General features: G+C 43.8%; 1 protein-coding gene and 1 long non-coding RNA gene across 2 annotated transcripts in view; one reads left to right on the top strand and one right to left on the bottom strand.

The window, feature by feature from the left end:
• The window catches only part of Gcnt1 (glucosaminyl (N-acetyl) transferase 1), a 35523-nt gene extending 11877 nt beyond the window's left edge, over positions 1-23646 (bottom strand). Inside the window, exon 1 of the mRNA XM_059247779.1 lies at positions 23561-23646. The gene's annotated coding sequence lies outside the window, so the exon portion shown is untranslated. The remainder of the gene's footprint in view (positions 1-23560) is intronic.
• On the top strand, positions 17798-20362 carry LOC131896936 (uncharacterized). The gene is made up of 3 exons (XR_009375548.1): positions 17798-17930; positions 19121-19215; positions 19606-20362. It is a non-coding gene; the product is annotated as an uncharacterized LOC131896936 (long non-coding RNA).
• Positions 23647-26701: the final 3055 nt, after the last annotated feature.

The raw sequence follows: 26701 nt of genomic DNA, 5'->3' as shown, positions 1-26701 counted from the left end.
CTCCTGCCAAGAAAACATAAAGCAACACAGACCTTTTATAAGCGGCACTGGGTTGCATCTTGGGGCCCCTTTAGAAAGAGTATTTTGAATATTACAACCAAAATGAGATCATGTGGTGACGAGACAGAAGAGTCAAAGCCACAACCCAGTGCCAGGCACAGAAGATCGCTCAGCGTTTGCTGAATGAGCGAGACCTTCAAACACAGCCCATGTTCCTCTGCTAGGGGTGTCACATCTATCCCCTCATCCTTTTGACTGCTGGGGGAGAGCTGCATTCAGTCCCCTGCAGCTGGCAGGAAGCAGACATTTCTAAATATATACTGCTTGAAGATCAAATGATAAGTCATTTTTTTTAAAGTATAGAGTTGTAAAGGCCCACATTTAAATCTCCAAAGTTAGAGGGAATGACTGATGGTTGACCTGGAGCCTTACAAGCTGAATCCTTAAGCATAAGACTCAGGTAGTGGGACACTTGGGGCACAGTGCCTGCTGAAGGCTTCCATGAAGCTAGGCAAAGCTTCATTTGCAAACACCAAGTCTGCCGGGCAGCAGGTCAAATGTGACACAAAATAAAGGCATGTTCACAGAAAGTCACACAAGCCTCTTCTTGGCAGGTTACTGCAAAATGTATGCCACTTAAAAAAAAGGGGGGGTGGGGAGCACCCCTAACTGTGATGCCAACAGCATCTGTGATGATAATTTATCTGTGTCCCCCAATAAAATTTACCTGAGGATAAGAGGAGAAAGGTCAGCCGGGCGGTGGTGGCGCACGCCTTTAATCCCAGCACTCGGGAGGCAGAGCCAGGCGGATCTCTGTGAGTTTGAGGCCAGCCTGGGCTACCAAGTGAGTCCCAGGAAAGGCGCAAAGCTACACAGAGAAACCCTGTCTCGAAAAACAAAAACAAAAACAAAAAAAAAAAAAAAAGAGGAGAAAGGTCAGCCACTATTAGTAAAAACAGAAGTCATGCAATGTAAGCACACACCCTTAATCCATCTATATCTGTGAGTTCAAGGTCACACTAGGGAACACAGCCAAGCCTGGTAACACATGCCTTTAATCCCAGCATCAACCATAGAGTTCTGGAGGTCTGTGCAGACAGACAGGAAGTGATGTAGTTTGGTGGAGAGAGGAAATGAGTTAGCAGAACAGAAAGATATATAAGTTTGTTTAGACAGGAAGTCACTCACTTTTGGAAACTGTGGCGTGGTGAGGTAAGGTTAACTGGTGGCTGTTCCGATTCCTTTGATCTCTGTCAGATCACCCCTATTTCTGGCTCTGTGTTTTTTATTTAATGACACCACTTAGAAATTCGTCTACAAGCATCATTGCTTTTGGGATGCTTAAAAGAGTTTCCAGGAACTCTTTCAAGTGACTGACCTGTGCTAGCACACAGGATATTCACTATTCACTATAACTCCACATAGAAGTAAGTTTTCCCTTTAAGATGGGGAAACTGAGTCAGAAAGAGGTTACATGGCTTACGGTCACACAGCTAGATAAGCCAAAGAGCTAGGTTTATTTAAGCCCATACTATCTGTCCTCATGTGTATGCTGGACTGTCTATTGAGAAAAAGCCAGAGACTGGCTGATCAGGGCACTCAACATAAGAGAGGAGATGGAAATCCCAAGGTTCCAAAAGAGAGCGAGAGGCCAGCTATGGAGAAAAACAGTCTTAAGGTGAGCAAGGGAAGTTCCAGACAGTTCTTTAAGGAGACAGAACCGAGGAAACCCCTGAAGGAGGTAGTGACTGACAGTTACAGCACAGTTCAAGTTAAAAGAGTGTAATGTACATAGAACACACAAAAAATGTGAAAATGGGATTAATTTGGCTGGACACAGTGGCACACGCCTTTAATCCCAGTACTCTGGAGGCAAAGGCAGGCAATCTTTTTGAGTTCTGGGGGCCAGCCCACATCTACACAGCAAGTTCCAAAACAGTCAGGGTTCCATACCAAGATCTCATCTTATAAAGAAGTACAATGAACAAGAAAAAAAGGGAGAATATTAACTTGGAAAGACAAAACAGAAGAGAAATCATGGTGTGTTGATGCTCAGCCTTTTCACACACACAGGCACTGGATGCCAGTAGAACACAGGCATGCATAAGTCTTCAAAGCGTTTCAGAACACCAGGGCATGAGGCATCCTTTCACTCTTGCTTCACTGGACACAGTGCGTCTTCCCAGAGGTGTGATAAGCACTTTCTCAATAGGATGGCTGTAGCAACCAGGGTGACAATGCGGTTACCAAACACCCATAGAGCACTGCTGCCCTGACTCTTCCCTTCTCACTAGCTGATTTCTTAAAAACACCAGGAGGGGGTTTCAGAAACAATGACTTCTGTTTTGATGTGATGAGCTCACTATTGCTATTTCTACACAAAGAATATTTAAATATTGGTTTGTTTTTATTTATGTGTATGTGCCAGTGTCCACAAAGGGCAGAGACGGTGTCAGATGCCTTCAAGCTGCAGTAACAGGTGGCTGTCAGCCATTTGATGTGGGCACTGGGAACTGAACTTAGATCTCAGGGAGAGCAGCAAGTGCTCTTAACCGCTGAGCAACCTCTCCAGTGCCCTGCTTGTGATTTCTAATGGCGTAAGTATTAAATATCAAAAGATATCTAGTCTACCTAAACAGAAGCCTTCAGTCTTTAGCACAAAAGAGGTGGATTTTATTCAATCTGCATTGAAACTGATTTTAGGGGCTGGAGAGGTGGCTCAGCGGTTGAGAGCACTTGTTGCTCTTACAGAGGATGAAAGTTCAATTCCCAGTACCCCCATGACAGCTCACAACTAGTCATAACTTCAGTTCCAGAGGATTTAACACCCTCTTCTGGCCTCTATGGGCACCAAGCACCCACATGACACACATATATGCAGGCAAATACTCATTAACATAAAATAAAATAAATATTTAAAATCACCTTGTCTTTATCAACTGGTCATCTACTTGCTCTAACAAAATTAGGTCTACATGAAGCTGGGCACAGTGGTGTACTTCTGTATAATCCCAGCACTTGTTAGGTCTACATGAAGCTGGGCACAGTTGGTATATTTCTGTATAATCCTGGCACTTGTCAGGTAGAGGCAAGAGGACCAAGAGTTCAAGACCAGCCTAGCCTATATAAGATCCTGTCTCAAAAAAACAAAAACAGACCAAACAGCAGAGGAAAAAAGAAAGAAAGAAAGAAAGAAAGAAAGAAAGAAAGAAAGAAAGAAAGAAAAGAAAAAGGGAGAGAGAGAGAAAAGAGAGAAGAGAAAGGGAGAGAACAAACCTGGGCCAACGAGCTGGCTCAGCAGGTAAGAGCTTGCTGTGCAAGCCGGATGACATGAGTTCAGTACCCAGATCCCAGATCCCAGGTGGTAGAAGGAGCAAGCTGACACTAAAAGCTGTCCTCTGACCTCCACATACCACATGGGCACCTATCCCCACAGACATGCAGCACATACAGATACACATGCACATAGAATAATAACAAAAAAATTGAATAAAAAAAAAGATAGTAAGTGGAAAATGCAAATCACTGACTCCTACTGCTGCTCCTACAGCACGTCTTTAATGGCCCAGGAGTCATCTGTCTTCTACAGGATTCACAGAAATTCCGGTGGACTCCTCAGCTCTACAAGGTAAAATTTCAGATACTCACACTTACGTAATCATGTCTTTGTTATTTTCTGTTTTGTTTTGTGGAAAAAAAAGGTCTCGTTATGTAGCTCAGATTAACCTCAAATTTGCTGTCCTTCTGCCTAACCTACTGACTAAGCAGGTTTTACATTTTCTTGTTATATGTCTGTCCCTCTGTCCCCTGCCACACACACACACACACACACACACACACACACACACACACACACATCAAACAAAAAACTAACCAAGACTCTTGATCCAGACCTCTCTTTAAACAACATACGCAGATCAAAGGTGAAAGACAGCTAGTGTTGGCCTGAGTGGGTCTTTCTCAAACCTGGAGGAGTTCTAATAATGATACTAAAACAGAAAAGCTGTGGTGAGTTCACTGGCATCAGCGCACTTGCAGAGGCCCTCTCATCCCAGGGTGACTTCCCTTGGGGCCCATCAAGTGTGGACACTACAGTAGAGGATGGCCAAAGCCCAGGACAAGGGGAAATTAGGAAATTAGAGGCAGGATTTCCTATCAGTTCAAAGAGGATTTCAATATTTAATATAATAACATTATTGTATTTCCCATAGCAAAAGTCTCTTTCCTCCAACCCTAGCTTTATTTCTCCATCACTAATATCCTTTACCAACTTCTCTTTCAAGTTAAAATTTTGTGCTAGAAATATACATGCCTTTAACTACAGGAATTTCTTACATTTCACACATTCCCTTGAAAGTCAAAGGAAAGCCCATAACTGTACTTAAGTACTCAAAAGACATCACACTAGCAGCTAGAAAAAGAAGTGAGAAATAAAATGTGTTCGATCAACAGAGTGGAATAATATTCAGCCTTAAAAAAACAAACAAACAAACAAACAAACAAAAAACCAAAATTCCAACACATACTGTAACATCAATGACCCCAAAGGCACTATGTTAACTGAAATACAAAGACATAAAAGACAGATTCTCTAAGATTCCAGTTATACAAGGTACTAGAGTAGCCAAACTCACTGCAGGATAGCTGCACGTGTCTGTCTATCTACCATCTGTCTGTCTACCTACCTAGCTACTCTGCAGTGCTGGGGCTCAAACCCAGGGCTGCCTTACTCATGCAAGGGCCATACACTGAACTACATCCAGTCCCAAAGCATATTACTCAAAAGCATCTTTTAAAATGATTTTTACATAGACACTCAAGGAAATTATCAGCAGAGTACAGGTAGGTGGAATGCCAGGTTATTCAAAGGGAAAAAAGGATAGTTCTATTTCCATGGTATAAAAACTTAGAGATGGGCTGGGGTTGAGGCTGAGTTATAGAGGGCTTGCCTAGCATGTACAAGACCCTGGGTTCAATTCCAAGCACCCACAGAAAAGAAAAGAAAAGAAAAGAAAAGAAAAGAAAAGAAAAGAAAAGAAAAGAAAAGAAAAGAAAAGAAAAAAGAGAAGAAAAAAGAGAAGAAAAGAGGAAAGGAAAGGAAAAAGAAGAGACGAGAAGAGAAGAGAAGAGAAGAGAAGTTCAGACTAGTTCAGAACAAAGATTTCAGAGTCATCGCCTCAAAGGTTGCTATGCTTCCTCAGCCAAGCTGGTTTAATATTACCCACAAGGTGCTGAAGTGTGAGTAACAGGAGAAGTCCTACTGGTTCAGGCACCCGCAGGGCTGGTTCACAGAGATGGACTTCAACAGTCCCAAAAGAATCACATCCACTCACATCCACTGGGAAAATGGTTTTTAAAAGAAATCTTCAACCTCATTAGGATCACAGGCCAAAAAAAAAAAAAAAAAAGAGTAAAGGAGCTCCCTGCCCACTTCCAAGTGAGCTGTGTGAGCTTTGCAGTTATTCTTCTTTTCTGAATGCCCGGTATGTTATTTTAGAAGAGTGACTGTGGCAGCACAGTTTGACGGAAACAAAATTTTAGATTGAAGCTATTTTCAAGTTCATCTTGTGTGCTCCACGTTTTTTCCAATGAGACAAGATGACAGCCGAGCGCAGCCCTTCAGCAGAGATTTCGGCTGCTTTTCCACCCTGAAGTGGAAACTGAGCAAGAAGAAACTTGAGCCCATCCTGTTTGCCACATGACAGGCCCAGGCCCTGAACGAACCCCACCACAAATTCTCCCATCACCCCAGTGCTTCCTTAGTCCCAGAAATTCAAACATGGTTTGCATCTCAGAGGCTGCCCTCAAGTTCTCTACCTTTGGTTTGGTAAATGGGATTGTTGACCTATTTTTATTCCAAACGATGAGGTCCAAGGCTACCTATTAACAATCACAAGTGTTCTTTGCCCGCTTGCCCCTAGCACATTCAGAAACCCAGCTCAACACCTTCCACATGGTCCCCTCCCATGAATCACATGAGTGGTGCATCCTTGAAGCCCATCATTCACTATTAGAAGCCACTGGGCCAAAAGAGGTAAAGACAAGCAGAAACGGATATAAATTACTGTAACTGTAATTCTTGCTTAATATATGTAATTTTACTAGGTTAAAGTTAAAACCTTCCTTTAGTTTAGAAAGAAAAGGGGAAGGGATGGGGGAATGTCTTTTTTGTATGCTGTGAAAAAATGTTGCTCTGATTGGTTGATAAATAAAGCTGTTTGGCCAATGGTGAGGCAGAGTAGGGTTAGGCAGGACACTCTAACTAGAGAGGAGGAAGTTGAAAGGCAGAACAGAGAGGATGCTGCCAGTCTCCGCCATGAGAAGCAAGACGTGAAGGTACTAGTAAACCATGAGCCTCGTGGCAAAGTACAGATTTATAAAAAATGGGTTAATTTAAGATGTAAGATCTAGCTAGTGAGAAGCCTGAGCCAATAGGCCATACATACAGTTTGTAATTATTACAAGCCTCTGTGTGTTCATTTGGGTCTGAGCGTCTGTGGGATTGCGAGGATGCGGGAGCCAGGTGGGCACAGGAAAACTTCAGCTACAAATTAACTATGCCAACTCTTAACAGGCGGTAAAGTTCCTTAGAAATCATGGGCTGAGTGAGGGCAGCATGCTTTGAATGTGCAAGACCCTGAGACCAACCCATAGCCACTTCCTCCAAATACCTAGCTCACTTAGTGATGACTTAGAAACCAGTAACACATAGTGCTGCTCGGTCAACTGGGAACTTCAGTGACATGGTGTAGACTGATCTATGTTGTGTGCTCTGGGTAGCTCCTGGAGGCCAGTGTCTAGCCTTGGACTCCTTTCCCATCTCCAGCTACTCACACTGTATTCTGGACCTAGCTCAAGCTTATTCAGTTAGTAAAAACTGAATAAGAAGATCCAACATTCAAACATACCCACCCCTTCCCCAAAATGTAGGGCAGCCTCTTTGATGCTTTTCTGTTAAATGAATCTGCCTCCAGACAAGGAAACTCAAGTTCAGTACTCAGACAGTCCAAGTTACAGTGGGTCAGGGAGAAGAGCATGAATTCAAAGCACCCACTGTTGGCTTCTACAGAAGGAGCATTTACAAAGAAACCCCAAACCACAGACCTCATTTTGGGTAGAGTTCCCATCCTGTTTAGGGATTATCCTAATGGTGCTGAACTTTTGTTAGAAAGAGCTGAACTTGATGAGAGGTGCCCAATTCCTGGGTGCTAGCTGGCCTTAGCAGATTCATGATGGCCAGGGCTGGGAAGGATGTCTGTGTCTTGGGCCTACTGGGCCATGGTGAGAGCCAGTTACATTTCAGGTTTTAAGTACTATGCCTAAGAGATCCATGAAACAAAAATGACTCTGATCTGCAAGCCCCTTGCCCAAGGACAGATAGTTCCTGAAATGCTGGAGCCTATGTTTATGGGAGATAACAAGTCACACGGTTTTCATTACCCTAAACAAATTTGTTTGACCCATATGTACCGGATGTGCTTGATCACATGTAGGCAGGAGGTTCATAGGCTGGAGGTACTTCAGGATGTACGCTTGCCCCTGACTGGACCTGATGGGAAATGCAATAAATTATGGGTTTTCCTTCTGAAAGCCACTACAAACTGTGATTCTGGGCCATTTCCCAGGAACCTGAATGGACCTGGAGAGAGCTCATCCACCTGGCCAGTATTTAATTAAAGCTTGCTTCAAATTTGGCTTTAAACTGTGGTAGTGGTCTTATTTTCAATCAGTAGAATTAACACCATGTGTCAGGGAAATTGGGATGGTGCTGTGGGATGGTCTGTTTGTCAAGTGTGTTGCTGATTGGTCAATAAATAAATCACTGATTGGCCAGTGGCCATGCAGGAAGTATAGGCGGGACAAGGAGGAGAATAAAGCAGGGAAGAGGAAGGCTGAGTCAGAGAGACACTGCCAGCCGCCACAATGACAAACAGCATGTGAAGATGCTGGTAAGCCACGAGCCATGTGGCAAGGTATAGATTTATAGAAATGGATTAATTTAGCTGTAAAAACAGTAAGAAGCCTGCCACGGCCATACAGTTTGTAACCAATATAAGTCTCTGTGTTTCCTTGGTCGGGTCTGAGTGGCTGTGGGACTGACAGGTGAGAGAGATTTGTCCTGACTGTGGGCCAGGCAGGAAAACCCTAGCTACAGGATGGTGTAAGTTTAAATAAAATCACTTACTTCTCACACTGAGGAGCTTTGAATTTGATGTGTATCTAAGAACTGATACAGGAGTGTCCAGGACTGTGGATTTATTTGCTTCTTTTTTCTTCTCCCCCGCCCCACACAGGGTTTCTCTGTGTAGCCCTAGAACTCCTCTGTAGACCAGGCTGGACTTGAACTCAGACATCCATCTGCCTCTGCCTCTGGAGTGCTGGGATTAAAGGCGTGGGCCACCACCATTTAGGGGAATGGTTCTATTAATACTGAACAAGTGCTTCACATACATTCTTGTTTAATTCCCATCACCACCCTCCAGGTAGCTATTTTTGTTCTCATGGAATAGTCAAGAGTAAAAAGGAAATCGAGGCTGCAACTATTTTACATGTGGTTGTCCGCTCTGGTTTCGTTATTACCCTCCAAGTAGATATTTTTGCTCTCATGGAATAGAGTAAAAGGAAACTAAGTCCAGCTGCTTTACATGTGGTCATCTGCTGTGGGATGGTCTGTATGTCAAGTGTGTTGCTGATTGGTCAATAAATAAATCACTGATTGGCCATTGGCTAGGCAGGAAGTATAGGCGGGACAAAGAAAAGAATTCTGGGAAATGGAAGGCTGAGGGAGAGACACTGCCAGCCGCCACCATGACAAGCCACATGGGAAGATCCCGGTAAGCCACGAGCCATGTGGCAAAGTAAAGATTAACAAAAATGGGCTAAATATAAAAGTAAGAGCTAGACAATGACAGGCCTGAGCTAATGGCCAAGCAGTTTAAATAATGTAAGAGTCTGTATGTTTATTTTATAAGTGGGCTCTGGGACTGGCGGGACTTGGTGGCGGGAGCTGGAGAAAAGTTCTCCAGCAACAAATGGCGCCCAACGTGGGGCAAGAGTTTCCACCTAAAAACTTAAAAAAAAGATTCTAAAACAGAGCTAAAAACAATTTCTAGTTGTCTCTTTTAAGTTAGCGGCAGCCTGCATGTTTGATCCACTATGGCGGGTTCCTGGCGTGCATGCTCGACCTGCAGTATGGTGGGAATGAGGCCTCTGCAAATGGCACATTAAGCTATGTGATGGATTTAGCCTTTGCTAATACAAAACAAAAAAAGAGGTTTCTGGGCTACACGCTACTTTGGTAAAAATGTAGACCCACTATTTCTGAGAGTTACGGCTCCCAGAGCTGGCGGAAAGCGGACCACCGCCATGTTGGGAAGCTGAAATGGGCGGAGCCAGCAGCCACTGCGCCATTTCAGGCTTAGAAGGCTGCAGTTTAAAAGAAATAGGCTCAAGCTAATATAAAAAAAATAAGCCACGTAAAGATGGCTACCACACAAAGAATCTGGATTATGTTCTCTTTGATATTCATAACTGTAGAAAAACATTTGATTATAAAAGCTGTTGAATTATATCAAAATGTATATTTTAAAGGTACCTTGACTTCAAAATTTGGATATAAGGATATGTTGCTTTGGAAAAGAGTCTCTGCTCTTGTTTCCACAGAAAGCCAGAGACTATGGATTTGTTCCAGATTAAGATACATCAGGTTTGACCAGCCAAGACCCCCTGAAAGGTCACCAATGACACCATGGCCCAGATGATTCAACATCCAAAATGGTTTCAAGTCAACTGGCTCAGATATACAGCCTCACGGACTACTCCATGATCCTAAAATTTTCTTTCTGTCTCCAAAAGATACAGCGCCCCCCTCCAGCAGGAAGTAATAAGAAAAGCTACGCCCAAATTCCCAAATATACCAAGCTGGCTTTAGAGATGGAATTGGCTCACTCCCCCTCTAAACCCAGACATATTGCTCAAAAAAAAAATGGTTAAGAGATTCTTATGTCCCAAATCAGAAGAGCCCTCTGATGTGGGACAGAGAAAAACCAATATTTTTATTTAAATCAGGTTGATTATAAATACAATCTCTTTCTAAAACAAAAAGGGGGATAGTTTAGATATGATAGGATGAAAGGGTAGATTATTGAACCTACTTTTAAAGAATAACAACTTGTTTAAAATGTTTTACATTGCTATAGATTTTAATTTATTGATATAAATTTAAACTTAATTTTGTTATACTATATATATATTTCTATTCTTGTTTGAGATATTATGTTTATATAACTCATTTAAAATTATAATGAATAATTAAAAAATAGATTAATAGTTAATCATCTATGATAATATTTGTAGCCATGTTAATTAAGTCTTCTAAATATACATAGATATATTTCAAATAGATAGATAGTCTTCAAACACTTCAAAGACCTACAGAATATGGCATTTAAAATGTTTTAAAAATTTAGACTTTTTGGACAATGAGACATGTCTGCTCCTGACAGCACCGATTTACTTCAGAGAGGAGGATGGGCATCAAAGACACTCCATATGGAATTTATCTTCACCTTGACAAAAATAGCCATTTGGGCAAGAAACTGTTCTTGCCTGGACTGCTTGATCAACTGGACATGCAGGACCCATAAAAAGATGACCACTAAACTTTGCTTGACAAAATGGTCCTTCAGGTTCCTGCTTTACAGAAAAAACTGCCAGACATTCTACAGGACACAAAAAAAATAAATAAGAGACTCTAGGCCTATGGGCTAAAGACAGATGCCCCAACTTTACAAGAGAACTTTAAATGACTGTCCAGGCTGCCAGCTGTCTCTGTCTACCCTACAAGACTCCTAAAAGTTGCTTATATCCTTCTCCATTTCTCAGATAATAATATATCCTTCTGAGGTCTTTGATATGGTTAAAAACTAGATACTTACAATTTTCCTTAGTTATAATAAAAGATAAATTAGATATAAAACCTTAAACTCACAAATATAAGATAGATAGGATCTCTTCTTTAATATTATATCTATAATTCTTGCTTGATAATTGTTTTATTATATATAATTTTACTATATTAAAATTAAAACCTTCCTTTTTTAAAAAAAAAGAAAAGGGGAAGTGCTGTGGGATGGTCTGTATGTCAAGTGTGTTGCTGATTGGTCAATAAATAAATCACTGATTGGCCATTGGCTAGGCAGGAAATATAGGCGGGACAAAGAAAAGAATTCTGGGAAATGAAAGGCTGAGGGAGAGACACTGCCAGCCGCCACCATGACAAGCCACATGAAAAGATCCCGGTAAGCCACGAGCCATGTGGCAAAGTAAAGATTAACAAAAATGGGCTAAATATAAAAATAAGAGCTAGACAATGACAGGCCTGAGCTAATGGCCAAGCAGTTTAAATAATATAAGAGTTTATATGTTTATTTTATAAATGGGCTCTGGGACTGGCGGGACTTGGTGGCGGGAGCTGGAGAAAAGTTCTCCAACAACAGTCATCTGCTCTGGTTGGCAGGCGTCAGTGATGAGAAAGGGCCAACACCCTGGGGACAGAGAGACCAGAACACAGGCTTTTTTTTATAGCCAAGCACCATACAGTAAGCAGTCATTAACAGCTCCAGGTCTGTCCCCTGGGTCTTTACCACCCCCCACTCCCTCAGTCTTCTTGCAGGTTGGATATCATAAACTCTCCTATAAGTATGTCAGCCCAAAGGCCTCAGGGACCTCTTCATGACCTGTGCTCTGCATATGACCATATGCTTCAAAATAACCAGGAAACCTCACCCACCATGTTCACTTGATTTCAGTTACTTTTTGATACAGTTGTTAAATTTAAAATCATCTCCAAAGCCAAGCATATATCTCAATGTAGTAACATCAAAAAAAGGTTTCTGAGAAGAAATCATATTTGTTATATTCCAGTATGCCCATTTTAAAAAAAAGTATCCAATTATCCAAGTATCAAATGTATACAATGAGAAAAATGTGGGGAGCATACACCCAAAATTATTCAATGGGAACCTTTTTTTTCTTTTGGAGGAGGGGGGATGTTTATTCTAATTTTTATGTTTGAATTTTAATTTCAGCAATTTTTTTTTTAAAAAAATCACAAACTGGCAAAGTGTGGTGGTGTACATCTTTGATCCCAGCACTTAGGAGGCAGGGGCAAGAGGATCTCTGTGAGTTCAAGACCAGCCCGGTCAACATAGCAAGTCCCAGGACAGCCAGAACTACACAGAGACTATCTCAAAAAACAAACAACAAAAAGTTATAAACAGATTTAAAGCCAGCCAACATCCAGCATGGATGGGGAAGGATTGCATGAATCCCCACTCCAAGCCGAGGAGCTACTGGCCATTGATGGTGGCTAGAGAACAGTCTAGTGGGTTGAGGTATTCCAGTGGCCCTATACCTATGAACATTTGGGTAGCAGCAATTTGGGATTCAGTGGAGAGGGAGAGGCCAATGAAGTTGGGAAAGGGACATGGAAGGAAATCCGGGAGGTACTGGAGGTAAGGAGTTGGAAATGGATATGATAAAAATATGTTGTATACATGTGAAATTCTCAAAGAAGAAATTTTTTTTTGTTTTTTTGTTTTTTTGTTTTTTCGAGACAGGGTTTCTCTGTGTAGCTTTGCACCTTTCCTGGAACTCACTTGGTAGTCCAGGCTGGCCTCGAACTCACAGAGATCCACCTGCCTCTGCCTCCCGAGTGCTGGGATTAAAGGCGTGCGCCACCCCCGCCCGGCTTCCAAGAAGAAATTTTTTAAAAGGCATCAATGTTCTAACGTAAGTTTTAGTCCAAATATTCACAAAGCATTATGATCATTTCTCAAAGACAAATTCACAGTGTATCATTTCATATCCTCCAGGGTCACTCCTTTTGGAGGGTTACAAGGCAAGTGTACTGAGCCACCCCCAGCCCTGGTTTTACTCTTCTCCACTGCTTTTCATACACATCTGTGAACATGGCAGACTTTATTTGCTCAGGCTACATGGCAGTGGGCACTATCTTCTGCCCCTTTCAGTTCCTGGATGTCAAGGACCCTTATTGTTTTCACCACAATTTGTGTCTTGGGGATGAATATTAAGAGTATTTCCAAATTATGTTGTTATGAACATTCGCTATGAATATATTAATATATTCCTAGCTTTGTTTTCTTTGAAAGGATTTCTTTGGAATTCCCAGGAACAGTATTCCTACACCAGTATTTAGAAATCTCTGTACACCTTGAACGCCCTCCAAATGAACCATAATAGTTACAGAGTACCATTTCATCTCTGAAATTATTTTAATTATGTGTAACATGTGCATATACTCTATGACTTTTGTCAATATTTCAGCTGGAATGTGGCACATCACCAAGGGGTTTCTTCAGTACTCACCACCAGCTACTGCTTGAATACTCTCTTGAGTTTGCTCACCAATGAGAAATAAGTGAATTTGATAACGATGACCTCTATAGCCAGCCGGATCCAGCAGGAACCTTGGAAAGCACCATATAACAACTGAAGGCTCCAGAGAACCTTCGAGTCTCTACACTGCAGTGTCTTCTTTCAGAAAATTTCATCGTATTTCTTTCAGAGGTACATTAAAACATAAAAGTGGCTGGGCGGTGGTGGTACACACCTTTAATCCCAGCACTCGGGAGGCAGAGCCAGGCGGATCTTTGTGAGTTCCAGGCCAGCCTGGTCTACAAAGTGAGTTCCAGGAAAGGTGCAAAGCTACACAGAGAAACCCTGTCTTGAAAAACAAAACAAAACAAACAAACAAACAAACAAAAAAACCCAGAAACATAAAAGTGTATATTTTCAATGGAATATGAGGTTACAATACACGTTGTGTAATATTAGCCTCTTTCACACACACACACACACACACACACACACACACAAAATTTTAAATGATTTAGTTGGGAATATGATCACATATTGAACTTGGGAGTTTTTAGAAATAAGTGGACCAAACCAGGTGTGGTAGGTGTACACACACATACAACCCCAACACTCAAGAGGTAGAGGCAAATTCAAGGCCAGGCTGGTCTACAAGATCCTGTCTCAAACACAGCCCATCCCCGCTGTGGGATGGTCTGTATGTGCTCTGATTGGTCAATAAATAAAATACTGATTAGCCAGTGGCCAGGCAGGAAGTATAGGAAGGACAAGCAGAGAAGAGAATTCTGGGAAGTGGAAGGCTGAGGCAGGGAGACACTGCCAGCCATGGCGATGACAGGCAGCATGTGAAGATGCCGGTAAGCCACGAGCCACGTGGCAAGGTATAGATTTATAGAAATGGATTAATTTAAGATATAAGAACAGTTAGCAAGAAGCCTGCCACGGCCATACAGTTTGTAAGCAATATAGGTCTCTGTGTTTGCTTGGTTGGGTCTGAGCGGCTGTGGGACTGGCAGGTGACAGAGATTTGTCCTGACTGTGGGCCAAGCAGGAAAACTCTAGCTACAAACACCCCCTTCCAAGAAACAAAGAAGAGTAAGTGGGGCTGGAAAGAAGACATGTTAAATGCAAAGCACTGGCTGCTCTTCCAGAGGATCCAAACTCGATTCCTAGCACCCACATGGCAGCTCACAACCATTTGTAACTCTTGTCCTAGGGGATCCGATGCCTTCTTCTGGCCTCCTTGGGTACCAAGTATGCACATGCTGCATAGACACATATGCAGGCACACACAAATACAAATAAAAAATATGTTTAAAGTTAACCAGTCTATAACACGCTTACACTGTATTTACCCCCACTGTGAACTCTATTTATTGTTGTTTACATTCCCTCATATTGAACCTTCGTTAAATCTGTTTAGTTTTGAGATTGGTCTAACTATGTAAAGCAGGCTAGCCTCAAATCCCCAACATGTGGAGGAGGGCACACATGGTAAGGAGTGTCCTCTACCACTCTCTATCTTACTGCAAGGTCTTACTTACAAGGATTCTTGGTGACACAGAAGCTCACCAGTTTGACAAGAACAAGTGCCCTTAACCACTGACCGGAACTCTCTGGCCCCGTGGTTTTTTGTTGCTGTTGTTTGTTTGTTCTGAAGGTGTGTGTGTGTGTGTGTGGGGGGGGTTATCTATCTATCTGTCTGTCTGTCTATCTACTATCTACCTACCTACTATCTATCTACCTACTTACCCATTATCTATCTACTTTCTATCTATCTGTCTGTCTGTCTGTCTGTCTATCTCTGAGTTAGGGTATCTCTGTGTAGCGCTGGCTGTCCTGGAACTCACTCTGTATGTAGACCAGGCTGTCCTCAAACTTACAGACATATGCCTGCCTCTGCCTCCGAAGTGCTGGGATTAAAGACCTGCGCCACCACTGCCCAGCAATGTTTTGTTTTGTTTTTTAATTCTACATTTTTGGCCATAGTTTGTATTTTCAGGGAGCTTAGAAATTTGTTGTTACATTCTATATAATTTGCTTCAACTATATTTCATCAGAAGGTCCCGGGTTTGATTCCTAGTGCTGCACAACCCCCCCCCCCACACACACACACAGGTTGTAAGACTGTAGAGTGTAGGCTTTCATCTAGAACCTGTGGTATGTGGGGACTAAGAACCTCATGTAGTTTTCAGGAGGGTCACAGAGTAGCTACAGGAAGGCTTCCTGAGCTATACCAAAGGCTCTATTAATCAGAGAAAGGAGTCAGGACTTCGCCTCCACTGGTGGATTATCTTATTTAATAGCATAACAAATTGAGGTCCAGGGCTCCAACTCTTCAAAGGTTAGACATACATACCAACAGTTCTACCTTCATCTCCCAAGGACAAAACAAGCAAACAAACCCGACAAGCCCAAGACAGTGCCCTAGGCACATTCCTGTGTCCAGTGGCTGATTCCAGAAAATTCTTCACCGCCTGACTCCAGCTGAATCCTGCAGTTGACCTTTCACAGAAGGCTTGGTCAGAATATACAATGACACAGCACTGACCTGAGACTTGCTTTGCAGTACTCTCCTTCACCTTTTCTCACACAGCTGCCCAGAGAGCCAGAGCCCTCCCCACAAGTTTACAAAAACAACCCAAATGCCTGAGGCGGATCCTCAACAATAGCATGTGACCATGATGTGACAAAAGCGGTGGCTGGTAAATCATTATAGTATTGCCACATGTTTCAATGGAAAATTTTATTTTACATTTGGGCAGTGCTAGGACTCAAACCCAGGGTTTTCCACATACTAGACAAGCACTCCATTAAGCTATACCCCCCACCTTGTAAATATACTCTAATTGACAAATAATTGTACTTATGAGTACAAGGAGATACATGTAAGATTTTATATTCATATTCCAGGAGAAACTAGACACTGTATCCATCTTCACAATTTGAGTATTAGATGTGTAAATGTTGGCATGTGTGGAAGGTGCACAGACATGTACCTGCACGTGGAGACCAGAGGTCAACATCAGGTATCTTCTAGTCACTCCCCAGCTTGTCTTCTGAGGCAGAGTATCTCAAGTATGCAGACTCTGTCCAGCAAGCTCCTTGGATCCACTAATTGCTCCCCACCCCCACGACTGAGATTGAAAGCCCGAGGCACCAAACTGGTGGGATACTTTGGTCAGTAAACTTCTTGCTCAGCAAGCATGAAGACCTACCTGACTTCCACCCCCAGAATCCATGTTAAGAAAAAGAACAGGAGGAGGAGGAGGGGGATGCTAAGCACAGTGGCACACACTTGTAATCTCAGCACTGAAAAGAAAGGCAGGCAGAACGCTGGCACTCTGGACCGCTAGCCTAGCCAAATCTAACCTAGCCTTACCATCAAACCATGTCTCAACAATTTAATCAAGTGTAATGCTTCTGAGGAATGACATTCAAGGTTGTCCTTTGGCAACCTTGGCAAAATTGGTAAAAAACCAAGACCCATAATCAGGTGTCACTGACATTAGTCACCCAAGCACAAAGGAAAAGCAGGAAGCAGAGCTCACTGTAGGACACAGACTCAGCTCTGACGGCCACCACAGCAGCTCAAGAAGTTCTAGTCAGAGACCTCTACTCAGGGGAAGTCAGAATTGTTGACTTCACACCAGAAAAGAATTTCAGGCTGTAAGGAACACATGTAAGGCCTAGGGTGAACAACCCTGGTCAGGAGTGATAAGCAATAGAATAATGTAAGTAAACCACAAATGGAGCAGTGATAAGCTATAAGCTATGTGTGGAAGTAGGGATAAGATTAGAAACCTAGCCAGGAAAGAACATAAAAGATGAAGCCTCAGATCCGACCAACAGAGCTCGTCAGGCCCTTGCGCGAGACGACTCTCCTCTGCCAGAGACGTGAGATCCTGTCCCCAGTGCAGACGTGGCTGACCTGAGGAAGGCTGACCCAAGATCCTGAGGAACAGACGTGGCGAGTCCGGACCTGTACACCCGGAGAGGTACTCCTGCTTCCATTTGGAAGACAGGATGACTATTGCTTGTAATCTTACTGTGTGAATAAATGAGTGTTATACCAAGTCTGAATCAAGAGTGATTATTCCTCCCCCGTAACTGGGGTATGTGCTCGCTACACAGGCCAAGTCAGTGAGAGGTAGAGCTGGAGTTTCTAAAAGGGATTTTTTAACAGGAATTTTAGTACAGGAGTTAATAATAATAATAATAAAAAAGTTCTTCGGGGAAGAATACAATACATCCAGATTGGGTGTGGGCTTCTTAAGGGAGAGTGGTGCTTCCTAGTCTTTACAGCAGCTATCTACATACAAGATTTTGGTGGCATCTGAAGTAACCAAATGGTTGCTAAGGAAGAATTCAAATGGTTCTGAAACATCACATAGGACTACAAAAGACAGAGTAAAACCCTAGGTCACCAGGATTGCAGAGGAAGCCAAGATGTTTGTTTACATTGTAAACAAAAGCCTGTGAGCCATCCACAAAGTTTCCAAGGTGTGAGGCTACACCCAAGGTCCAGAAAGGTGAGGCCACTCTCCAGCTCACCCACATTCCTTGTAAGATGCCCACCCCCCACAGTCCCACTGGCTCACCAAAGGGACTTAGGTGGAAGCCTTCAGTCTATCACCACTGCCCTCTCTGTGATGAACAGACTTTGTTCACATCTTCCCAGGAAAAATGAACTCAATACTTTTCATGGCACTCAATCATGAACCTTGGCACCAGTAAATACTCCAACAGGACTATAGTTCTAGAAGTGTACTTGTCTTTCACATGGGTCCAATCCCTAGCACAGCAAAATTAAACATTTTTTTATAAAAAGCTTTTTAAAAAAAACAAAAACAACACACTAGTTAAAGTAATATTCTACTTCAGAAACAAATAAACTCGGCTAATAATCTTGTTCCTTTCAAGAAAAGTGAAATGAAGCATCTTCATGCCTCCTCTCTCTCCTATCACGGACTAACCCTGCCCCACAGTCCTTATCATCCCTGGAATTTGGGCCCACCCTTTATTTTCCCCATACTTTATTAGCCTCTTACCTGCCTGATGTTTCCAGGTACAACTAAACCAATGCAGTGTCTCTCCACTCAATTCTGACCACAAAAGAAAAAAACCAACAAAAACCAAACCAGAAACTACAGACCCCAGGTTTTCTCCTACCCCATATGTGTACTGGTTCCTTTTGAACAGCAGCCTCAGCTGGCCTCTCTTCTCGAACAGGGAAGGGTCAACAGTTGCAGGAACAGACCTTTTCTCTCTTCACCCTACCCTTTCTTTCAAGGCTTTACTATGCAGTGAGCATTTCCATTCCAAGGTCTGCAGGCATTTCCATCCCAGATCTTTCTAGCTGCCAGCTCCTCAGCTGTCTCTCTCACAGGCAAAACATCTCCAAAAGGGAATCACCTCCCTCCCGACCTGGTACCAACCAACCTCATCCCAACCACCCACCTGGTGCTCTCCAACACCATAAATGCTTTCCCTATCCCATCCCACTCAGCTGTTCATGCCAGAAACTTCTGAGTCATCCTTGCTGCCTCCCTGTCAGCAGTATTAGTTAAGCGCCGCTATCATTCTGATGTGAACTACAAACTAAACCTCAGCTATCAGATTTTACCCACCACACCATCCCTGGGTGACTGCAGGGGCCTGGGGTGGCACTGTTTGCTAACACCCACTCTCTCTTCCTGGGTGGCTGCCCATGACTGCACAGGCTGTGCCACATGACTGGCTGAGGAACTGAAGCCTTTGGTGCTCTCTCTCTGGGGGTACAAAGCAGTCTTCTCACACTGGTACCCCATAGGCACGGTGAGTACCCGCTGTACCCGCTCCTCACACCGCTCTGCACGGCTGCAGCGTAATCATTTGAAAACCACAGAGGAGCCCCTTTCTCATTTCAGACCCATGAGTGGGTACCCACTACCACAATCCAAAGTCCTACAAATGGCCCCAAGGCATTTTCCTCTTCAGCGCAACACTTTTCTCCTAGAACTCCATCCCCTAACTTACCTGGTTGCTTCCTAGTCACTTTTGGGGGTATGTTAAATATCAAATACAACTTATATTGAAGGAAACCGTCCAGGCCTTCCCCAAACCATTGGACCGGCCCTTGCGCAACAAACAATACCATGTGCTTTTCTGAAGCACCACTTAAGATCAGGATACCTTGTGTGACTGTGTGCTTGTCTGTCTCTCTAGCCAACAGACTAACGGATGCATAAATGCAGAGACAAACTACAGAGACATTCATTCCATCATGGTCGCAGCTGGAGCCCCAGAGCCAACAATGCCTGGCTCAGTAAACAGCTGTTCAGTGAACAAACCTGAGTGAACAAGTAGCCCAGGTACCCAGGACCCCAAGGAATGATGGCTACTATTCTCACAAAAGAAAAACTAATCATGGGAGGGTTTCTTGAGAATTTCTTAATTGGAAGTAAAAGTACGGATCAATGTCTCAGAAACCCCCTGAGGGGCTGGGGACAAAGCCCAGTGGAGGAGTGCCAGCCTAGGTGGGGCAAGGGCCTGGGTTTGATCCCACCTGGCACAAAGTGAAAAAAAAAATAGAAAACTCCAGGGTTTGGGGGTGGTAACATTTCACTTGGGTGGGGTTGCCATCCTCCTTTTAGCTATGGACATAGAGCTTAAACGGAGCCAGCTTCCCAGGTACACAGCCTATGCATCCATCCCATGGGGCCCCTGGCATGCTGGCCTCATACTCTGTTCCCACCAGCCTAACACTCTTACATTTTAAACAACAACAACAAACAAACAAACAAACAAAAAACCCACCTCACAAATTATGTACACATTCCTGAGTTTTACAAATTACTTTTATTTCTGAAGGGGCCAATTACAAGCAACTCACGGTTAAAAATGCACCTTTCATAGCCAGGGCTATGCTTTCACCTCCCTGAACTTAAGTAAGGCCTAATAAAGGGGTCGCCTTTTCTTCCTATAGCAGTTACTGCATGTGTTTTATGGCACTCTTTTTCATTCACTTTTGGTTTCTTAGACTACGGAAGTGTACCACAGAATGCCGTTAGCTAAAGACTGAATCTCTCTTACCATGTGGGACCCCAGGATTGAACCTAGGCAGTCAGGGTTGGCAGCAGGCATCTCGACCTGCTGAGCCATCTGACTGGCTTTATTTACATGGCGTCTCAGCATTAGAATTTTTGGTTAGGTTTTGCTGTTGTTATTGTTTGCTTGCTGAGGGAGGGGGTCTATGAAGGCCAGGGTAGCCTTGAACCATTAATCCTTCCATTCCAGCCTCTTGAATGCTAGGGTTAAAGGCATGCATGGAAAATTCTTGACACTACAGACTGTCAACTTTTCCTAATCAATATGTACGGTCAACCCATGTTTCATTAACTTAAAAAAGCTGAAAGAAACATTGAGTGTACTTTTTTAAAAAATCAGTTTAATATTCCTCTTTTAAAGATTTATTTATTTTTTAACATGTATGTGCTCATGCATGCAGGTAACCAGAGATGCCTCAAGAGGGCCTCAGACCCCTGGAGTTGGTTGGCGTTACAACCAATTGTGAGCCTTCCAACATGGGTTCTAGAAACTAAATTCTGGTTCTCTATAAGAGCAGCAAGTGCTCTTAACCTCTGAGCCATCAACTCTATAGCCGCTAGTATTCCTTCTCTAGTTTTATGTTTCTAATTCCAAACTTTATGAAGTTTTACAATGGCATTAATACCTGAAATTTCTGTGGCGATAAAATTTCTGTGGCACACAAGCCATTCACAGGGAATAGTAACTCTTGGATTTTTGTAATAAAAAATGTCTTAAAATTCAAGGCATTTTAATTTATTGATAGCTTCTCTTGATAGGAAGTACTTAAACAATAGTTCATTGACACCCAGAACATTTCACATGCAGGCCTACTTTCATTCTCAATTGGGGTGACTTTGCTCCCCTGGGAAATCCTTGACAATGTCTGGAGCCACATGAGATTATTGTCACTGGAGTATGAGAGGTGTTTCTATCACCCGGTGGGTACAAGAATGCTGGTAAAAGTCATATAAAGTACAGAACGATCCCCTGCCACAGAAAACATCTGGCCAAGGGCTAGGGCTAAAGCTCAGATTGCAAGAGTAGAGGAATAAAGCTCTGGGTTTGGTACCCAGAACCACATAAGGGTGCTTGGTGGAGCTCACTTATAATTTAGCTCCTGGGAAGGAGGTACGGAAGGATTCGAAATTGAAGGTCATTTTCTGTCCACTTCATAGTGAGTTGCAGGCTACACAGACCCTATCACAAAATGAAATCTATCTGGCCAAAAATGTCAACAGTGCTATAAACACATAAGACATTTGTCTCTGAAGTTAACCTGACAGCATCAAACCGTACCTAGTCAAGGCTAAGAATAGAGACTCCACAAGAACATACCATATCTGATTTACAACAGTCACCCGGGAACACCCTTTTCTGCAGGGTTGGATATTTGACATCCTGACCTAGAACTGTGAGTACATTCCTCATTAATAAAGATGAATTAATAAAAAAGACAGGGACCCTTGCCCCATAAACGACTACATTACTCAGCGCGGCTCAAATACTACATACTTCATAGCTAGCAGCCTTTGAGCCCGGCATGCTGCACGTGTCTGAAATCCCAGCACTCAGGAGGTAGATCCAGACTTTGAGGCCAGCCTGAGCTATGTACAGTAAGACCCTGTCCAAACAAACAACCAGAAAAAAACAGCATCTGGCATTTAGAAAAGTCGGTTTCCAACAGTACTGTTTCCCACTGCCTAATTTCCTAACTGGCTCTTTCTAAGAAAGCAAGGTTTTCCCAAAATACCATCTTTAAAGCCTGAAAAAGGAAGGAAAGGAAGAAGAAAGGGGAAAGCAGAGATACCTGTACTTTCCCACCCTTCCAGAACTGAAACCTGCTCCCAATCCTCCTGCATCGGGGCCCCTGTCTGTGCCACCTAAGCTACTAACAGGTAATTTACGCTGATCTTAAAAAAAAAAAAACACAAAAAAAAACCCCAAAAAAACATTTACCCCTCCTCTTCCCTTCTAGAAGACAAACCTGCCTTTCAGGGCAGCTCTAAATGGGGGCAGCAGGCCAGAGGAAAAAAACATATTGCTCCCCCACTACTCACCAAATCCAGGTCACAGCCCCACCCACCCGCCTTCTCAAATCAACGCACCAGTGCTCTGTCTGAACACTGTATCTCCTCCTAATTTGCCTCTAGCTCCATTATTTGTAACAAAACAACTCTCTTCTGAGGTGAAATGGCAAGCCAAAGAATTCACATCAATCTGACAGCTTTTGCAGAGCCAAGTTCGGATCTACCAGCGACTCCTCTAAGGTGGAACTGGGAAGAGGATTAACAGTCACGTGAAGGGGGCGCGGGGCGTGGGGGGGGGCGCACTTTTTATTCAGCATTGAAAGAACTGAGACTGGGAGCGGCTGTGAGCATGAGATGGGTTTCTTAAGTTTCAGGCGTGGTGGCGCATGTTTTTAACTTTGGTAGGCAGAGGCAGGCAAATCTCTGTTTTGTTCAAAGCCACCACTCCCACAAAAGGAAAGACAGAAAATCTAAATAGCCCCAAAAAACAAAAGCAAAGAAACTAAAGAAGTAACGATTCTAAGAAGAATTACCTGTTTTCGTAACAGACCGGCAGCCCCGAAGAACAAGGCAAGAGGAAGAACGGCTACTGCTTGGACCCCAGGCACTGTCTGCCTCGGCGCCGGCTTCCCGGTCGGTGCTCTAACAGGGGTCGCAACGCCTCTTCGCTGGGCTGTGGTTTTACGAAGTTTAAGTCTCCTTGGCGCCTAAGCCACCACTGTAACCGTTCGCCTCTTACCTTCCTCTTACTTTCCATGCCGCACCTAACCCCGATTTCTAAGTCCCCCCCCTCCTTACACGGGTCCGGGCAAAAGAGGTCAGAAAGTGACTTCCAGATGCCACAGTGTAGCGGCGTCCCACCGAAGGACCGGAAAGAGGGTGGGTGGGAAGAGGACGCCCGCTCCTGCTCCATCCTGGCCCGGGGCACCCGGACCGAGCGCCTTCTCACCCGGTATCAGCACCACTCCCTCCCCGGTGGAGCTCGTCCCGCCCGCCCACGTAGATCCGGCTCGATGCTGTCCAGATCTGCTGGGCTACACGGCCACTGGTCCGGCTTAGGTTACCTGGAGCCTGTTCCTGCTGGGCGCACGAAACTCCGCCGACCGGCTCACACCGCGGATCCTGGCGCGCTCAGCCCGCTGCGCTCCAGACCTCGAGGCCGGCGCCACGCCCTAGGACCCGCCCTCGAGACCACGCCTCCGTGCCCACCCTTGAGACCACGCCCCGGGTCCTGCATCTCCCACCTGCGGTCCCGGCTCGAGGTGAGGGCGCCCTCTGGGAGATGCAGTGGTCCCGGAAGATAGTTAGGATCCAAACTTCCTTACTTCCTAGGATTTCTTAGTTCGCTGGGCCAAGTAGGACCAGGTACCTGAATGAAATCTTTTAAGAACTTTTATGCCTTCTTCCTCTGAGGCAGGAAATGTGCCAACTGTTGTCATGTCTGACTTAAAAAATGAGTAAAAAGTTCAAATGCCAACGCGTTTGTTTATAGCACATGAAGTTTAGAGATGCCCACAGAGGAAACCTTGAAGCACATTTTGCACAAGAAACATAGACGGACATGTTTATGTCACCATAATGTCAGAATTTATTGAATAACCAATAAATTCACAAACAAGGTCAGTTTTTTAGATGCAACTTGCCAAGTAATCCTGATTTTACTTAAGAGCTGGCTCTTCTTTTTCGCACGTTGATTAGTAGTATTAACTCTCACTTCACACATTATACTTTACACAATAAATAATACACAAATATGCAGGTTACAGGAACAGAGTTTGCAAGCAGGGGGGCCATAGGTGGGACCTTGTTTCCAGTCAGCATGCCTGGTGTCCCTCAAGGATAGGTAGTCATTATCCATGGGAGTGTGGAGAGCAAGGCTGGGTTGGCTTGGAAGCACCAATCTGTGCAGTTCACCCTCTTGGGCTGTACATCTGTGTAACAGAGGTTACACATCCTGAGGAATGCCTTCTACAATGTCACACAAGTTTAATCAACACCCACAGTGACTACTGAGTGAGACAACAGCACACCAGTTCATGTCCACTCCAGCCCCGTGTGTCCTTTCTGCTAAGCCTGGGCCTTTCCTCTTCTCTGCTGGGGGCTGATTCCTGGAGGATTACTTTGTTTGCTCTGTCCCTGCTCCCTGCACCACTCTCTCCCTGGAGCCTTACTGGGATAAAGCAACACCAGCCCTGGCCACCTGCAGAAACAATGACCTCAGTGTTAATACCGTCCTTAATCTTAAGGAAAGTCAATCTTGCCCCTTTTCCTAAGAGATTCCCCCTCCAGTAACAGTCTTACAATCTCTTGCTTTAATTTTATGAAGAAGAGTAATGTTATAATGCATTATTTAAAAGTTTAGTTCTATTATTATTTTACATGTATGGATGTTTTGCCGGCAGATACACACACACACACACACACACACACACACACACACACACACATGCGCATACGCAGTGTCCTCTGAGGCCTGAAGAGGGCATCGATGCTCTCAAATTGGAGCTACAGCTGGTTGTGAGTTACCATGTGGGTGGTAGGAATTGAACTGAGATCCTCTGGAAGAGCAGCCACCTTTCCAGTTCCTGTTGTAATGCATTATGTGTTTAAGTCTAGAACAGAGAGCAGGTATGAGCCCCTTCTAATCTGAGGTTTATGGTTTTCTTTTCTTTTTTTTTTAAACGTTTATTTATTTATTATGTATACAATGTTCTGCCTGCATGTATGCCTGCAGGCCAGAAGAGGGCACAAGATCTCATTACAGATGGTTGTGAGCCACCATGTGGTTGCTGGGAACTGAACTCAGGACCTCTGGAAGAGCAGCCAGTGCTCTTAACAGTTGAGTCATCTCTCCAGCCCCTCTTCTGACCTCCATGGGCACCAGACATACATGATGCACATAGACACATGCAGGTAAATACTCAGACATATAAAATAAAAAAAATGAATCATTAAAGATAAAAAAAGAAAGAAGAAGTCTTATTTTCCAATTGGATATAGTATACCATGCATGCAATCATTTGCCTTTAAATGCTGCTGTAACACATATTGCATCAGACTATGCTAGTGTTTCAGGATTCGAGTATTGGGATGTATGAATCAGGACCTGGTCAGAAAACAGAAATCAAAGCAGTGTCTTTCCAGAGAATTTAAGGAATTGCTGGAAGATATATGGAAAGTTGAAAAGGGACAAGGGAACTACTGCTGAGGCAGAGCGACTTAATTGCAGGAAGCAGCTGCCACTCAGCTAGAGACAGGGAAACACTGGGTGACTGGAATTCAGACCTCTGAGGAGGGAGTGGACCCACACTGGGGCCTTATTTCTGAAGGTCAGCCCTGGGGCTGGACACAAAAGATGGATTAAATCCCAGAGATCAGGACCAGCCCCTGTAGCCAGGAAGACACATGACCTACTAACACCACGAGGAAGAGCAGGCAAATAAGATGGATCGCATTCCTCCTTGCTCCTCCAGCCTTCCGTCTCCTCCAGCACCACTACTGGCAAAACCTTCCAGAAAATGTGGTTTACTGAGTCCAGCCCCAGGACATAGTGTAGAAGTGTCAGCTTCCAGACCATTTTAATAAGCAAGCCAACTCACTGTCACAAACTCCAGCTGTCCTAATATTGGTGTGAAGGGTGTGTAACAGACACAACTGTTATACTACACACAGTGTTAGTGATATATTTGTAAATGATTGAAACAATACTTTAAAATATACATATTAATTTTATGTGTATAAATGTTTTGCCTGTAGTCTGTGTACCATGTGAGTATCCAATGCCCACAGAGGCCAGAAGAGTTCATCAGATCACCCAGGGACTGGAGTTACAAACAGTTGTGAGCATCCATGTGGGTGATGGGAATCAAACAGAGGTCCTCTGGTGTTGTGTGATAAAACGTTTCCTAGAGAGATGCAACACACATATCTACTCACTCCAGATAGGGAGCCCATTACAGACTAAAATACAAATACCACCAAAGTTCAACTTGGTGAACTATGAGTTTTATTGGATTTACTTACAGGAATATGGGTGAGGGGTTACTTCCAGGAGCAGAAATGACTCAAAGGCAGCTGCATCACCAAAGCTACCCCAGCATGGGTGACAGCTCACAGAAGCTGGGACCCTGGAGCACACTGCACAGCCTGTGGGCAGCTCAACATTGGAAGAGTGTCCTTTCCAGGCAGCTGGTCTGGTTTAAAGA

This window comes from Peromyscus eremicus, chromosome 1 (genome assembly GCF_949786415.1).
Source record: "Peromyscus eremicus chromosome 1, PerEre_H2_v1, whole genome shotgun sequence".
Lineage (NCBI taxonomy): Eukaryota > Metazoa > Chordata > Mammalia > Rodentia > Cricetidae > Peromyscus > Peromyscus eremicus.
The sequence above is the reverse complement of the archived record's forward strand: the minus strand, read 5'-3'. Positions and strand labels throughout refer to the sequence as shown.